The sequence below is a fragment of the Sceloporus occidentalis genome, unplaced genomic scaffold, assembly GCF_023333645.1.
Source record: "Sceloporus occidentalis isolate IW3139 unplaced genomic scaffold, rSceOcc1.0.p SCAF_86, whole genome shotgun sequence".
NCBI classification, from domain to species: domain Eukaryota; kingdom Metazoa; phylum Chordata; class Lepidosauria; order Squamata; family Phrynosomatidae; genus Sceloporus; species Sceloporus occidentalis.
Genome location: NW_028317066.1, coordinates 1,386,124 through 1,396,628, shown reverse-complemented (window position 1 = coordinate 1,396,628; position 10,505 = coordinate 1,386,124). Strand labels below are relative to the sequence as shown.

General features: G+C 45.8%; 1 pseudogene; it reads right to left on the bottom strand.

Annotated features, from left to right (window-relative positions):
• Window positions 1-2,331: 2,331 nt before the first annotated feature.
• LOC149284980 (uncharacterized) lies at window positions 2,332-8,567 on the bottom strand (annotated as a pseudogene).
• Window positions 8,568-10,505: the final 1,938 nt, after the last annotated feature.

Sequence of the window (10,505 nt, the reverse complement as noted above, 5' to 3'; positions counted from 1 at the left end):
TGTTCAGATGTGTCAATGGTTAACTAAGGTTTAAAATGGTTCCTGTTGCAGGCCAGAAAGCCTAGGCCTGGAAGAACAAGTCTTCAAGGACATTGCCTGAGACATAATATAAACAAATGTATTATTGTTATGGTCTTGTGTAGTATGGTGACTTCATGAGAAAGAGGTGTGTCCACTCTGTGGGAAAGATGATCTTGTGAGAGAACAAAGACTGATGTCACATTCAAGCTTCTAGCATGGACTCTGAAAGAGTATAGATGTATAGTAGCCTGCTGTAAAGTGTAAATAGCAACAAAGTCATTAAACCCTCATTTGAGTGAAAATCTGTGTGGAAGTTACTTTGATCCTGAGTAGCTGAGAAGACTGCATCTGTTCCAGTTGGTACCAGTCCAGAACCACCGGTAAGAAGAGACATCAACCATCCCAAAGATCCTTTTTCTCTAACAGACTCCCCAGCGGAGCAGACACAACTGGTCTCGGAGCTGCTGCTGGAGTTGCCTAGGCTTTTAGTCGTAAGCGACCTCAACATCCCCCTCGAGGCTGGTTTAACGAACGTATCTGGTGCAGATTGGGAGTCCATGGTCAGCATGACAAACATGGGCCTTTCCCAGATAGTCTCTGAGCCCACGCACTGTGCAGGTCATACTCTCGATGTGGTCTTCTGTATGGAACAGGCACATCCGTGGGTGGAGGTAGTCAATATCTCCACATTGTCATGCACCATGGATCGCTTCCTGGTCAAGGTCACACTGAAGGCCACTATTCCACCCATCGGGGGTTGAGGACCTATTAAAATGGTCCGCCCTTCCTCTGCAGGGTTGTTGTGAAGGAAAAGGTAAGTATGTGAGGGAGGGTGCCCAATCCTGATCCTGTGGGCCTCTAAGCCTAGTTCCCAGGTTGCCAGGGGATTGCCAGAGTTTTGAGGTCCGTCCGTCTCCCTCTGCTTGGCTTTGGCCTAGATTTAGGCTCTTCTCCCCCCCCCCCAGAGCCCCCTCCCCCCAGGACTCCAGAGAAAACGTCTCCCCCCCCCCCTGAAAAATGTTGTTTCTAATCCTATTGAACCCTATTCTGTGCGATGCTTTCTATTTGGCAAAATACTCTTCCCCAAATGAGGCATCAGAAGGGAGGGTCTCTCCTCTGCCCCACTTTCCAGGAGGGAAGGGGCTCCTCAAAGCCCTTTTTACCTTTGGATCCCCTCCCCTCCATGGCCTTGCTTTGCTGTAAGGGTCCCCCCTGCCCACTCTTGTCATAATAACCCCCCAAGTACCTGGGCCCCAAGGAATCCCCCAAGGAGGTGGCAGGGAAGGAAAGAGGGAGAGGAGGCCTGGCAGGACCCCTGCCTTTCTTTGGGGGGAGAAGAGGGGCTTCCTTCCTTCCTATAACCCCTCCCCCCAAGGGCCCCCCAGAAGACCCTCCAGCCATTCCTCTGAATGAATGAGGGCTCTCCCCACTTCCCTCCCTCCCTCAGAACAGACTGTGAGGGCAGCCATGGCTTCAGGGGCTGAGACTGTGCATACATAGATGCCCCCAAAGGCCCCTCCTCAGCATTCGCAGGGATTGCCAGGGCCTAGATGCTGCTGTTTATTCTGCTGGTGGCCTTTGCGGGAAAGGAAGGTATGCGTGGGGGGTTCAGCAGCCTCCCCTTCCTTCTCTCCTTTCTTCCTTTGAGGAAACTGCAATGGAGCCCAAGCTGCAGAGCTTGACTCAGGAGGGAAAGGCAGGAAAGGAAGGCTCTAGCTTGGAAATAAAGCTCTCTGTGTGTATCCTGTATGTTTGTGTGTCTGTGTGTTTTCCTCTGCTGCTCTTATGGCTGGGAAAGGAGCTGAAGACTGAGGAGAGAAGAAAGGCTCAGTTTTGGGCAAATTCAGAACTTCTATGGATCAAAGAGTCCAGTGTATTGAAACAGCAAAGAACTTTATTGAGAACACATAGAAATTCAGTTTTTAAGCCAGAACTACGCACTCCAATCCAAAGAATACATTAAAACCCCAAAACCTAAAACTCCACCCTCTTCCAAACCTAGCCCCCACCTCCAGTTCCCACAGTTTATTCCCCACAGGTAACAGGTCCCCCTTTGTCATTCCTAGAAATTAGCCCTTTCTGTTAATACCTTCCACCCAACTTTCTTAATAAACATCCCACACATTGCAATAGCTATCATTCTCATAACTATTCTAACCAGCTGCAACAAATCCCAGCCACCCATTTACCTTAACTATACCATGACCCACAATCCCCAGCCAAATTTACAACCCAAAGCCATTATCTATACTATTAGCAATTAAAACCTAATCTTAACAAAATATAACTTTAAAACATAAACAGACATATGGACAGACAAACATTACAAACAAAATCACAACAGCCTTTACTTAGCACTGCTGGATTGAAAATATTTTTTTGCATTCCTTACTGACAAAAAGAGTGTTAGTTCATTTCTGGGACTTGTGTGGCTTCTCTCCCGTGTGGACTCTCTGATGTTTCACTAAGTGAGACTTCTGAGGAAAACATTTCCCACAATGCTAGCATTTGTATGGCTTCTCTCCCGTGTGGACTCTGATGTGTCTCTAGGTTTGACGTGTGAGAAAAACATTTCCCACAATGCTGGCATTTGTATGGCTTCTCTCCTGTGTGGACTCTGATGTGTCTCTAGGTTTGACGTGTGAGAAAAACATTTCCCACAATGCTGGCATTTGTATGGCTTCTCTCCAGTGTGGACTCTCTGATGTGTCACTAGGTCTGACTTTGAAGAAAAACCTTTCCCACAATGCTGGCATTTGTATGGCTTCTCTCCTGTGTGGATTCTCTGATGTATCACTAGGTGTGACTTTGAAGAAAAACATTTCTCACAATGCTGGCATTTGTATGGCTTCTCTCCTGTGTGGATTCTCTGATGTATCACTAGGTGTGACTTTGAAGAAAAACATTTCTCACAATGCTGGCATTTGTATGGCTTCTCTCCTGTGTGGATTCTCTGATGTATCACTAGGTGTGACTTTGAAGAAAAACATTTCTCACAATGCTGGCATTTGTATGGCTTCTCTCCTGTGTGGAGTCTTCGATGCATGACAAGGACTGATTTGTAGGCAAAACATTTCTCACAATGTTGGCATTTGTATGGCTTCTCTCCTGTGTGGCCTCTATGATGTGTCATTAGGTGTGACTTTGAAGAAAAACATTTCCCACAATGCTGGCATTTATGTGGCTTCTTTCTTGTGTGGACTCTCTCATGACTGACAAGTTCTTCTGTAAAGGAGGGCAATGACAGACAAGACTGAATCTCAGTGTTAAGAGAGGAAAGTGTTAGCCCAAGATTTAGCCCCACGTTCACCCCTCCCCATGTGAAATTAAATTAATAAAGTTGCTGTGAGTGACCTGAGCATGACCCTGTTCTGGATGCCCCCAAATCCATATAATGATTGCATCCTTACTTATAGGAGCTACCAAAGAAGAGATTGAAGGGGAACTGTCGTGAGGAAATCAGTGGAAGGAGATAGTCAGACATTTGAAAAATATTCCATTAAATATTTGTAAAACTATTTTAATTGAGAAGTGGCCTCATTTCCTGTGAGACTGCCAGAGAGTGTTGAGTCAGAGCACATGGCATGATGCAAGCTAATGCAGAGGAGGCTTCATGCTCTGTGGCACCAGGAGATGACTCACAACCAATAAAGTATGCAGCTCACACGTGGACTGATGTGGGTTGGTGTTGTCTTTAGAAGAGATTGTGAAGTTGATGGAAGTCAGAATGGAGAGCTGGTAAATATTTCGTTTATATTGCAACTCAAGATAAAGAACCTCTAAGGACTTGGAGGAAATCAACTATATGTGAGTTATTTCTAAGTGCTGAAAGTGGTTAATACATATCTGGATATTTGCTTCTGTACTCTGCTATGTTATTGTTGAGCTCTGGGAGTGTTGCCTACAGACTGTGCTATACATTGGCTTGTGAATGGGACCAGAATTCAGAGTCAAGAAGGACCTAAGAGCCAGTGGGACAATCCCTTTTGGGTGAAGTATTTCCACCAAGCACCCATTGCATTTATTTCAGTTTCAGACAATTCTTTCCCCACCCAGGAAACATATTAAAGCAATTTAAACCTTTTTGAATGCTCTGTTTCTGCTTCTAAGCAACAATTTCAGTATAAATATCAGCCCCAACTGGCTGTTCTTCAGCGTCAGTCCAGTTGCAGACAGACACTCCGTTGGTTTACATTGCTAAACACCTCACTACACTCACCAGCCCCACTTGCCATTGGAGATACTGACTTCTCTCCCCTTTCTGGACCCTCAGCAATTGGAATCAAGATCTGGATAGGTAACATATTACCATTAGCAAAGCCTTACACCAGGGGTAGGCAATCTTTTTGAGCCGGGGGCCGGGTTGCTGTCCCTCAGACAACTGGGGGACCGAAGCTGAGGGGGGTGGAGCTTCCACCCCCCAGGGGCGGGGCTGCGTGCCGGGGGTGGAGCTTCCACCCCAGGAGCCAGGCCACCTCCTCTTTGCTGGCCCCTGATGGGGCCCCAGGCCCTGTCAGAGGCCAGGAAAGAGCCGGCAGGGACCGCCAGTGCTGGAGGCCTCCCCGTCTTTGCTGGCCCCTGAAGCCAGGGGCCCACTGCCACTGTCGGAGCCCTCCTGGAGGGCCCCAGCGAAGGCAACGGGCCTCCCAGGGGCCCACTCCAGCCGCTGGAGCCCTCCTGGAGGGCCCCAGCGACGGCAACTGGCCTCCCAGGGGCCCGCTGCCGCTGTTGGAGCCCTCCTGGAGGGCCCCAGCGACGGCAACTGGCCTCCCAGGGGCCCGCTGCTGCCGTTGGAGCCCTCCTGGAGGGCCCAAGTGACGGCAACGGGCCTCCCAGAGGCCCGGTGCGGCGGCTGGAGCCCCGTTCCAGGGCTCCGGAGGCCACAGCGGGCCTCTTAATGGGCGCCGCCATTTTGCCCTTCAAAATGGTGGCCGAAGTGGCCGAAATCGGCAGCGATTTCGGCGGCAGGAGGGGCCAGGGGCCGGCGGAAAGGCGCCCGCGGGCCGGATCCAGCCCACAGGCCGGAGGTTGCAGACCCCTGCCTTACACTATTCACCACTCCCACCTTTGTTACCCAGTTCTTGTGTGTGTGTGTGTGTGTACTTTGCTTTGTATTTTATTTCGGTGGAAAGCAATTTGAAATGCCTCTGGAGCTCTGTTTGCTTTCAGGCCTGGTATAGTTGGGATGAATCCCGAGGTCACTGTTGCCTCAATCTCTCCTTTGAGCTAAGTATGAAATTCCCCTAAAAGTATAGCACTTGTGGGTGTCCTCCCCAGACTCCAGCATTTCGAGTGACAAAGGGCCTCTGGAATCAACCATGGAGCTAAGCAAGCTCAGGTTGTAAAAGAAACATGAGAGAAAAAGGAATTTTTGTGTTACCCTTTCCTCTCTTCATAGACATTGCTCATAATTGCTAAATGGAACCCTTAATATGTATGGAAACAAAGGCCTGATTTCAAGTTCAGTTCTTAAGTTCAGTGCTCTACATGGGGCTTCCTTTGTACCAAGTTCGGAAGCTTCAATTAGTTCAAAATGCTGCACCAAATTGGTCACCGGAACATCTAGGTCAGACCATATAACACCAGTTCTAAAATCTGTACATTGGCTGCCAATTAGCTTCCGGCCGCAATACAAAGTGTTGGCTATTACCCTTAAAGTTCTACATGGCTTGGGCCTGAGCTACTTGATGGAATGCCTCTCCCTACACAATCTGCCCCGCACTCTCAGAGCATCTGGGAAGAATCTATTAGATTACCCAAAGGTCAGGCTAAGAACAACTTCCCACAGAGCGTACATAGCCATGGCCCCCAAGTTATGGAACAACTTGCCAGAGGAGATCCGTCTTCTCACCACCTTGGATGCTTTCAAGAAAGCACTTAAGATGGATCCCTTCCAGAAGGCTTACCCACCCGATCTCTTGCAAAGAACTTAAGGAAAAATCCCATTTGTGATCACAATTGTGCATTTTAAATAATGTTTTTATTTGTCCCAAATTGAGTTTAAACGACTTGTTGTTTTACTGTGTGTAAATTGGATGCTATTGTTGTTTTGTGGCTATTTTACAGTTGTAATACCGCCTCGCTCCATTGAGAGAGGCAGGTAAATACAAATTAAACTTATTATTATTATTATCTCTCAGGTTGGTGGCTGCCTCCCAATCCCCAAAGCCCCTCTCCTGGCCCTTCCCAGAGATCCCTTCCTGTCTGCATAGAGCTAGGCAATCCTGGCTTTGCTCCTGCCTTCCCCTCCTGGCTTTCAGAGGCCTAGAATCATAGAGTTGGAAGAGACTGCAAGGGCCACCCAGTCCAACCCCTTTTGCCATGCAGGAATGAAAACATCCCCGACAGATGGCCATCCAGCCTCTGTTTAAAGGAAGGAGACTCCACCAAAATCTCCAAGGGAATTTGTTCCACTATCAAACAGCCCTTTCTGTCAGGAAGTTCCTCCTAATGTTGAGGTGGAATCTGTTTTACTGCAGTTTGCATCCATTGTTCCATGTTCTATTCTCTGGAGCAGCAGAAAACAAGCTGGTTCCCTCCTCAATATGACATCCCTTCAAATATTTAAACAGGTCTATCATATCCCATCTTAACCATCTCTTCTCCAGGCTAAACATCCCCAGCTCCCTAAGGTGTTCCTCATAGGGCATGGTTTCCAGACCCTTCACCATTTTAGTTGCCCTCCTTTGGACAGGCTACAGTTTCTCCACATCCTTTTTGAATTGTGGTGCCCAGTAGTCCAGGTGAGGCCTGACCAAAGCAGAATAGATTAGCGCTATTACTTCCCTTGATCAAGACACTATACTTCTATTGATGCAGCCTAAAATCGCATTCGCCTTGTTAGCTGCTGCATCACACTGTTGACTCATGTTCAACATGTGGTCTATTTGGACATCTCTAAGGCAGGGATGGGCTACTGTTGGGGATTGGGGGGCGCCACATTGGCCCCCATGGGATCTCAGGGTTAACTGCACATTATATAGCCTTAAAATAGGAATAATGTTTTGCCCCTTTGGGGAAGTGGTGGCCATTTTGACACTGTTGGGACTTCTCTGAGCCATTGCAGGGCCAAGGGAGGTCTTTTCCCCAAGAAACCTCTCCAGAGCCTCAAAAGGCTGGAAGAGGGCCAAAAAAGGTAGGAAACATACTCAGAGATGTGCTGAGTACCATTTGGATGAGAAATGCATTAATCTCCATGCTGTCTTCCCAGAAAATCCTAGAATTTCTGTGATATCTGGGGGCGGAACTAGGTTTCAGAATTAAAAAGTCCTTTGCTTGCACCAAAAGGTTTATTGAGAAACTCAGGCAGAAGCGTCCATTAACATGTCTAAGCAGTTTCTGAAGCGTCAAAACCTTTCCCCTCCGTCGTTAACGACATTTACATTCCTCCCCATTCCTCCTCCTTCAGCCTCTAAACAGCCCGGCTTCCAAGGTACCTCTTGCCTTCTTCTTCCACCATTCCCATATGCCTCTCCCCCCGGGGGCATGTCTGCCACCCAAAGCTCACAAACCAGTCAGTTAATAGCCTACACAACTGCGTCCTTTGCCCAAGCCATTCTAGGCCCCACTAACCATACCAATTATTTAAAACTACTAGCATTTAAAGTACTAACAATCCCCTCTAAACCCCAATACCATTCTGGATGAACCACAGAAGCTGGTTCTGACAATTGACAGTTTACAATGGGATATTTAGAATCCTTATAAAATGGAGAACAATAGTGCCTCACTAAACTACAAATTCAAATATTCTACAGGTTGTTGCTATCACAATTATACTACGCTTGAAAGGGATCTAGGACTCCTAGTAGACCACAATTTCGACATGGGCCAACAATGTGATGCGGCAGCTAAAAAGGCCAATGTGTTTCTAGGCTGCATCAATACGAGTATAGTTTCTAGATCAAGGGAAGTAATAGTGTCACTCTATTCAGCTTTGGTCAGGCCTCACTTGGAATAATCCTGTGTCCAGTTCTGGCCTCTACAATTCAAAAAGGATGTTGACAAGTTGGAACATGCCCAGAGGAGGGCAACCAAAATGGTGAAGGATCTGGAAACCATCAAGCCCTATGAGGAGCGACTTAGAGAGCTGGGTATGTTTACCCTGGAGAAAAGAAAATTAACAGCAGATATGATATCCATGTTTAAATATTGGAAAGGGTTGCACTGAGGATGGAGCAAGCTTGCTTTCTGCTGCTACAGAGAAAAGGAGACACCACAATGGATGCAAGCCACACAGAAAAGAGGTTCCACCTGAACATTAGGAGAAACTTTGGGACAGTAAGAGCTCTTCGACTGTGCAATATACTCCCTTAGACTTTGGTGGAGTCCTCTTCTTTGGAGGTCTTTAAACAGAGGCTGGATGGTGCTTGGAATGTGTATTCCTGCATGGCAGAAGGGGGTTGAACTGGATGGCCCTTGTGGTCTATTCCAACTCTATGATTCTATAATTCTAGTGGATTCCGGTTCCTTACCCACAGAGGCCACATTTTGACAATTCTCCATCATCACATAATTATATATAAGTCTCTGTTTCTTCGTCAACAGTTTCCATTCCTCCTCAGTGAAATAGACCGCCACATCCGCAAAGGTCACCTGGAACAGAAAATAGCCCTCATCGAGAAAAGTGACTAAGCAAAAGGGGAGGACAGCACATGGTGCATCTGAAATATTATTTCATCACTTCAGAATTCAGTCCAGGAAATAAACTTTAAATTCTGTCAGCAAGAAAAAAGCTACTGCCTTTGAGATCAGTTTGTCTTGAATCCTTTCAATATAATAAACAATATAATTTAGGCCATGGCAGGGATATTGAGGATGGATTAGGATCCTGACTATCCCAAAATATATAGTACATTTAGCCACAAAAGAATTATGGTGCATTTAGCCATTTCTTGCCAAATTTCAGAGGCAAATGTCATTTTTACAAAACAGTTCTTGGGAGCACTCTGGACTTGAGGGCCACTGGGCCCACCCCCAAATTAGATCCAGAGACATTCTTCCATATCCCCCAACATTTCACAGACAGGAAAAGCAAGGCACATGTGGACAAGCAACACCAGGTGGTGAAGATGGCCAAAGTTGTATATGAGGAAGATCACACAAGCTAGGAAGGGCACAGCAGTTTGCGTTTGCTTCAGCCTCCTGGGAAGGGGAATAGCCTGTCTCCTTGTTTCCTCTCCTCTCCCCACTTTTGAGTTGATGGGGTGCAAACTGAATGGCATTCAGAAGCTGAAGTGAGCTGAGAAGGGGGAAGTGGGAGGATAAGAGAGCAACCTGTTCATTTTTAAAAGCCCTTGAAAATTTGGGGTGACAGAGGATTAACCAGGACTGTCTCTGCTAAATTGGGAGCGTATGTTCTCCGCTTGCTTTCATGAACTGGCCCAGCAGTGACACAGATGAAACTAATAGTCAAGAACCTCGACTCACCAAAGAGTTCTTGTACCTCTGCATCCTCTTTCTCTGGGAGCCCAACTCCCTCCGCTTGGCCTCTGTGTCGGCCATCAGGTGGGCAGGGGTCCTGGTGGTCTTGCACTTGGGTCACTTCCAGCAAAAGGTGCCCCAGAGCTGTGTCCAAGGGGGCCGAGATGAAGTTCCTGAGAAAAGAGACCAGAGATTCAAAAAAGGACGCAAATTGGATCTCCTATAAAGAATTAATGCAAATAGATAGAACTGGTTATAGAATAAAGACACGAAAAGATCCTAATGATCAGGGTTATGATCTTTCATGGTTCTTTTACAGACAATTAGAGAGATCTTCCTAATGGATAAAAACAATACGGTATTTGCAAATCAGACTCTGATCTAGAACAGGAAATAATGTTGAATAAAGATGCCTTGTTAGCAAGACTTTATAACTGTATTTTTAAAATCTATTCAGAAAAATAAGTTATTAAAGAAAATATGATCAGATGGTCTCAAAACTTCGTTTTGCACTTGTGGGAAAGCGAAACAGTTTTGGAAGTTGATTTATTTTGAAATTAAGAAAGTTGTAACTATATCTTTTAAATTCTCACCTGAAATTCTTTGCTTAATATAGTAGAAAAATTCATAGGAAAAAACATGGTCAAGTATTATTTTATATCTTGTCATCTGCAAGAATAGTGTTTGCTCAGAGATGGAAAACTAAAGAAATACCTTCAAAAGAAGATTGGATATTTAAGCTTCTGGACATGATGGAAATGGAAAAACTCTCATGAGGAATTAGAAACGAACCGGGAAATTTATATAAAGGAGATTGGAATAATATAATTGAATATCTCCAGAAGCATGGAGGGAAAATGCTACTTTAAGGATAGAACTAATTTAAGTTGAAGTGTTTTAATTTATTCAAAGAAATATAACAGCTGTAAAACAGAAGTATGTTGGGAGGTTAAAAGCCCAAGGATGTTTAGTTTAATCTAATTAGAGCCATTTTATATCAACTGTTTTACAATTTAAATGAGGACTGAAAGAGGAAATAAATGATTCGTAAGGATAAGGAT